Genomic DNA, 6494 nt, shown 5'->3' with positions numbered 1-6494 from the left:
TGTACTTTTAACATCCTTAATATTATGCCTAAGGGCAAGCTTTCGAATTAAAAAAAAAAACTGCGTTCCGAACAGCGGCCTAATTCATTATTCGAATTGTGCACCTGGACTATTCCATCGTTAAAAACCGACTACAGAGCAAGTGGACGTCGCACGTTTACGTAATTGTGCCACTCGTGCACTAGCTTTCACTAGCACCTTGCATAGTTGCGCGCTCACGAAACAATGAGAGACGGACGTCAGGCTGACCACCTCTGTTGCAGCTGCTTCTGCGAGTCGGTACGCATGACGTCACGGTGGTGGGCGTGCAGCTGCCGCGCGCTCACAATCGTCCAAAATACAGCCATCCCTTAACATATCCGTAACATAAACACTGCGTATCGGAGCAGTAACGTCTGCCAAGTCGAACTTTTTCATATATTTTTGTTCAGTGTCCGTTTAAGGGATTTGTTAAAAATTTATGAGTCCCTGCAGGTGCAAGGCCAGGTGATACCGAAATTATAATCAAAGCTGTCTGCTCGAGACCACCATTTCTTTGTCTCCTCGAGGCCAACGCTGCGTTGCGCGCCGCGTCGCTGGCGAATCTATCAATTTGTTTTTGCTTACGCTATTGACATTAGTAAGGCGACAAGGTGGAAACTCCGAACTCGAAGCGTGAGCGTTCAAGCCGAGGCTCTGCGCCTTTTCCACCAATAACAGAAATTCTTCTACATTGTGAACAACGATAGCATTTGTCATCTCTTCCATAAATTCAACATTCAGGATATTCCTTCATCCGTCTTCAAGTGGATCCGCACTTTATCAGAGAGAAAGGGTAGCCAGTGAGCGAAAGGGACGAAAAGTAAAGAAAAAAAGGCGCTATACAGGTGGCCTGTGGCATTGTTACAAAGCTCAAGTTGCTTTAACGCTAGTTAGTTTGAATGAGGATTTTTAACCCAAACCGCGAATTTCAGTGACGCAAATGCAGCTGGGGTTGAAAGAATTTCACAGCAACCTGCAGTAGGAGCAGACGTCAGATATAGAGGTCACGTGGTTGGCACTCGAGATGCGGCCAGTCACGGGCTATAAAACAGGCTGGCTGCCTAGGCCGCATAAATCTGCCTAAGGCGATTGGTGCATTCTCAGAAGAATGGCTTCATACAATGCTCTGCGTTTGGCCATCTTTGCTCTTGTTGTGTTGCTAGCCATGTGAGTACCATCTACCCAAAATTCGGTATCTATGGACCCGTGAAATACAATGGCGGAAAACAAAGATATTTCAAAGAAGTCTTTATGCTAATGAAAGAGCGCTCATGTTTCCTATTCTGTATATATAGGATGAAATACCGTTAAATATTTCACAAGGAAAACTGAGATCGCTCGCCCTTAAACAAATGCCCCGCTGTAATATGATTTCCCTAAACTAAGGAAACATTCATGTCTTTGAGAAACACTACGCAAGCAGCTGTACTAATTTCGTCCAGATATGCGCAACCTTAATTGAGTTCTTACACTAAATAGTGCTGTCACATTTAATTCGGGATTTCATATGCCCACGCACAGCTGGCCAGGCTGGACGACATTTCCAACGAAATATCGTTTGTGAGCAACGCCACCTTCTTGCCATTATGTTATCTGTCGCTTGAGCTATGAGGTCAGGCCTTGATTGGAAATGTAAATGCAATGTACCTGTTTGGCAGGAGATGCGGCCATCACTTAGGACTGGCGTGTTACGATTTGTGCCGTAATTTCGGGCCGCCTGAATATTCATCCCGAGGTTTAAGAATACGATTTGCTTCAGTGAGTCCTCAACTGGACTGCGTGATCATTAATTAATATCTGCATTCTAGCGGGCAAACTAAGATAAAAGCTGAATTATCGCTGCCATATAGAGCCCAGCAATTTAAAGTGGGGCGATAAGCACCAAATGGGCATGCCTGTCAGTAAGTCAAGTGACTAAATTCTGGCAAAGTTACCTACCTTGACTTCCATGTCCGCTCAAGAATAAAAGAAGGCCTTCGGCATTCACAAAAACATCATAAACCGTCCAGTTTTCTTTATTATTATGGACAAGTATTATTTGCCTCAGGTCGGCACTGTGTGGGTGTCTGCTTAACTTGCTATCTCTTTAACATCCAAAACGCGCAAAGCTGCGAAACAACTCTGCGCTGTAGCTGCCGCAGTGCGTCTGCAAAGTGATAGGTGAGCCACACGATGCCATCGGTGATTTCCCGTACCCCTGTGTAGAGTGGGAGTAAAAGAGCTGGTGCAGTCACATTGATGCCATAATTCTGCTGTTCCGTCTCAACACGGCCAAGGGCATCAATTATACGTGTGCCACTAGCAACCTGCCTACCCCATTCATCAGCGCCTATCCAGAATTCGACGCAGCGATGACGCCGACTGTTGACGGGTCAACAAAAGACATATCTACCTGAAACTGACAACCGGAATCAGCGACGAAAAGTACCAGCGTCGAATGCTACCGTGGTAGCGGCTTGGACCTCGGATTCCCAAACTGCTTCGCGCTTGCGCCATATGCGGTGGCGAAAGTGCAACATAGTAGACTGAGTACGGCGGAACGGTGCGATATAATGGGCGGCATTTCGCGACTGATTCGACGATTCTGAGTGGCTGCAATAGTCATCAGAGTTGCTAGTCTTGTCGCCAAGGGAAGAGGACGGTTTTAAAAGCAAATCTAGTTGAGTACGTTAGCAAGTGTACGGATTGTGTGGCCCGGTTAAAAGAGACGACAATTCTAGAAAACAGCAGTGACAAGACCGCCTACATCAGTTCAGAAGCCTGCCCGAATAGGAAATTCGGTAGCAAGTGCTTTAGCACTCCTTCCCTTGCTCTCTTGGATGCTGAATATGATCTCCTGGATGCAGCTATGGGCGGTTCTGATTGCAAAAAAAAGAAAAAGGGAAAATAATTGTTTGCGGTTTGTTACGCTTGGTTACGTGTATTGTGCTTAGGTTGTTGGCACGCTATCACCCTTAACAAGTTTTTCACCTTCATTTTTCTTGCTTCACTCTGGCGTCTATGAAGTGTGCTATCCTTGCCAATAAAACCAGTTGTTAGCTAGCGCTTGTGTGTACGTATGTCCCTTCTTGTGGCTGTTACCCATATGTTTCAAGATGAACCAACTCGCCCGAAAAGAAGCATTGACCTTTACTACAGCAGCGTTCTTTTGTATTCAGCATTGATGCTTTTCACTGATAGCATGTTCATAATCACGTCACAGATCATCAAATAAATATTTTATGTCGAATATGTTCCGAAATTGTGGCACAATGTGCGGTGATGGTCATTCGTTGTCCGGTGTCAATAATACGATCCCTTTCACAAATATGTGTGCCTGTAGATCGGCTGTGCAATCGAGAATAAATGGCAACGCTGAAGTGGAGGAGTGTCCGCAGAAAGTAAGTATTGGCCTTTTCTACATTACACCTGCAGGGGGGCTTTTACGCGCTTTTTATGCACTTTAACTGGCTGTGGTCGCCTTCGGCATTATGTCGTAGTACGGTCACTGCACATTGTTTCCCACTAATAAACCGCAAGGCTACTGGCGATCAACTCGTTTTTCCAAATGTTTTCCTCTATGCGTCTTACTCCCTGAAAACAATTATTAACCCTCGAGGCCGTAGTTATCATTTGTCGTGGCTGCTGCATTATTGGTTTTGTTAGTTGATTTTTTTTTTTTTTTTTTGCTGTCCAAATGGCATGAAGCACTAACGCATACCACTTTTATAAAATTTATGCACCACAGAATTCACACGGTTTTACCGGATGCTGGAACAGACTGCTCGGAAATTAAGTGTTTTATAAGATCACGTACGTGGTTCGAAATTTTTTGCGATTGATTTTACATATGCTTCGGGGAAAATTGAGCAAGCCTTGTATGTCACTACAACCCCCTCCCTACTCATTCGTCCAGTTCACCATTTTGCTGAAGATTTTGTGCTTGAACCACTTTGCATGCACAAATTTTTAGTCCGGGGAATGTTCTCAGTGTCTGTAAGAAGATTGGTGGGTATTCAGGTTCTTCTTCATTACGGTGCAGCTTTACTCTGGTTGTCTTTCAGTGAGCCATACTAACACTTATTGCAGAGTTTATTTACTATTGTCCAGTCTTATCGGTAGTAAAGTGTTCTTACAAGGACAACAATCTCGTATATTGAGCATCCTCTCGTGATGGCTGCATTCTGAATTGGGCACAATTCAAGTGATGAGTAGTTCTGATATATCCATGAATATTCAATAAACGTATTTTTCCATGAGCCATTCATTACATTCCGCTCTCTAAACATAGGCGTGTTTATATCACTTACTATTATATATTATTGCTTTGATTTTTCAGGTATAATAGAGTGGTCCCACTGCTAGAGAGTGGATGACAAGACGTGTCAGTAATATGAAACAGATCAAATGACTAACATAAGCTCCTGCTTCGCTAAATTTTCCAGGTTCAACCAGTTCACACACACCGATTGATGGTCGGCGGAATTTTCACACGCGTGAACAAGAAAATTGACAGTTGCACAGTTTTTCCTTATTAGAGTGCAGTAGTACTTCCATCGAGAGTCCTGAAATGACTCTTCAAGATACAATGAACTCTCGCAAATGAAACAACGACGAACAAAGGAAATAAGTTCCATTTATCAGGTGCTCAATTTCCCGCGAGATTGAGCTCAAGGGTATAAAATAAGCTGTCTTGAAAAGGGCTGACGTTGTATTGCCAACCGCTAGCACATAATAGGTTTGTCAGATTTGATGACAAAGCTCTCTCTTACGAAGTTTATATTTGCAGGCGGCTTCTGACTAGAGACAGCAGCACAAGACCTAATTACGAAAAAAAAAATTTTTTATGAAAATAAATTGTGCTGAAATCATCGACGATGATCTGGAATGCAAACTAATAGTCGCTTCCTTCAAGAAAGCTTTTCACCTTATTAAAGGAATGGTGCAGCTGACAATATCTATTTGTCGCTATAAGTTTGTCTATGTAGAGGTTGTTTCATTGCGTGATTCCGTAGAAAACCGATCATCTAACTAGCCCATCTCTCGGGACAGTAAAAGTGGACGGCACGTGGGTCTCAAAGAGCTCTCAAAGTTGGCGTTCACCACAACGTGCCATACAACGCGAATGCGGGTGCGCTTTCCATTGGCGCTTTTGTTTCTACCACCAAGCACCGAAACGGCGCCTCTTCCCCGTCACAATCACAAACTTTCTCCCTGACCGACCGCGAAAGCGGGCGAAAGAGCCAAAAAGCAGAGGTGGGTGAATGGGATACGAATCGAATATGAATCGAAAGAAACAAATATTGAATAGCCAGACGCATAGCACATACGTATTTCCAGCAGGGTATTCATTTCTATATTATTAGGCTTGTACTAAGTAGTGCAAGAAACGCTAACTCACAGCTCACCAAGGCTGCCAACATAAAAAAACAAACCGCACCAGCCGTGATTAAGGTAGAGAAATGCTAGCCATTGCTACCAAGAGGCCAATAAAACCAGCTTTGTCAACAACTTGCGGAACTGGCGAGAAAAACCGAAACAGGCGGAGAGGCGCCAACATTAAGGCGTATCATGATGGCAATGAAGTTGGCCACTCTGCTGAGCTTTGCGTAAAATTATTAGTTTTCATCATCCACAATTAGGACAAAATGGGCTTCTACTTGAGGACATTTTTTTTTTTTTTTGCATTGCCTTAGTGCAAGAAATACCAACCATAAGACTATCATTCCATTTAGGCGGCAGTTCTGTTAAAATAATTTCTGTTTAGACATGTCCTAGATTATCTGGATACTATAACATTATGCCGTCATATTAACAATAAAATGAGATCGCAAAACGTACCAAAAGGTTGTTTCTTATTGTAACAGCTAGTACATAGGTAACTTATTTTTACCTAACATAACTTTGACCATAATTATGCCATGTTTTAAATATTAGGAATTATTTGTTTAGCACAGCTGTGATTACGAAGTAAACGAAATGGTTTGCATTTTCAGTGTGAAGCGTCATCGAACGGCTCATGTACAGACGGCTGCATATGCGTATGGACGCCCGGTGCACCAAATGGTCTCTGCTTGAAGTTTGGCGACGAAGTAATATAGGGTCTAAATTTGCCAATAATGAGCCCTAGAAGAGAGAATGTCTTCGCAACTCAAATAAGAAGATATTTAGATTGAAATTTACAACAGCAGAATCTCTTGACCAATAAATATTTTACTACAGATGACAACCTAAACCTGGCACTGGAGTTTGTCTCTTTATTGCAGGGCATACTTACATTACGCACCACCGAAACTTGCTGCAGGATATATTTCATTTCATAAACAAGCATTCAGGAGACGTACAAAGATGTAGATGAACGCTGTAATTTCTTGTTTCGTTTTTTTTTTTTTTTGCTTTAAGTGTACATGAGTTTTCTTTTTTCCTAAGGTTCACACGTGGCGTAACGTCTTATGAAACTAAATATAAGCATGCCTAATTTTCTTTGTCCCAGG

General features: G+C 42.8%; 1 long non-coding RNA gene across 1 annotated transcript; it reads left to right on the top strand.

Moving 5' to 3' along the window:
• Nucleotides 1-989: 989 nt before the first annotated feature.
• On the top strand, nucleotides 990-6235 carry LOC129387688 (uncharacterized). The gene is made up of 3 exons (XR_008614870.1): nucleotides 990-1188; nucleotides 3344-3401; nucleotides 5997-6235. It is a non-coding gene; the product is annotated as an uncharacterized lncRNA (long non-coding RNA).
• The last annotated feature ends 259 nt before the right edge of the window (nucleotides 6236-6494 follow it).

Source organism: Dermacentor andersoni, chromosome 3 (genome assembly GCF_023375885.2).
Source record: "Dermacentor andersoni chromosome 3, qqDerAnde1_hic_scaffold, whole genome shotgun sequence".
NCBI classification, from domain to species: domain Eukaryota; kingdom Metazoa; phylum Arthropoda; class Arachnida; order Ixodida; family Ixodidae; genus Dermacentor; species Dermacentor andersoni.
This window is presented reverse-complemented; position numbering and strand designations above follow the sequence as displayed.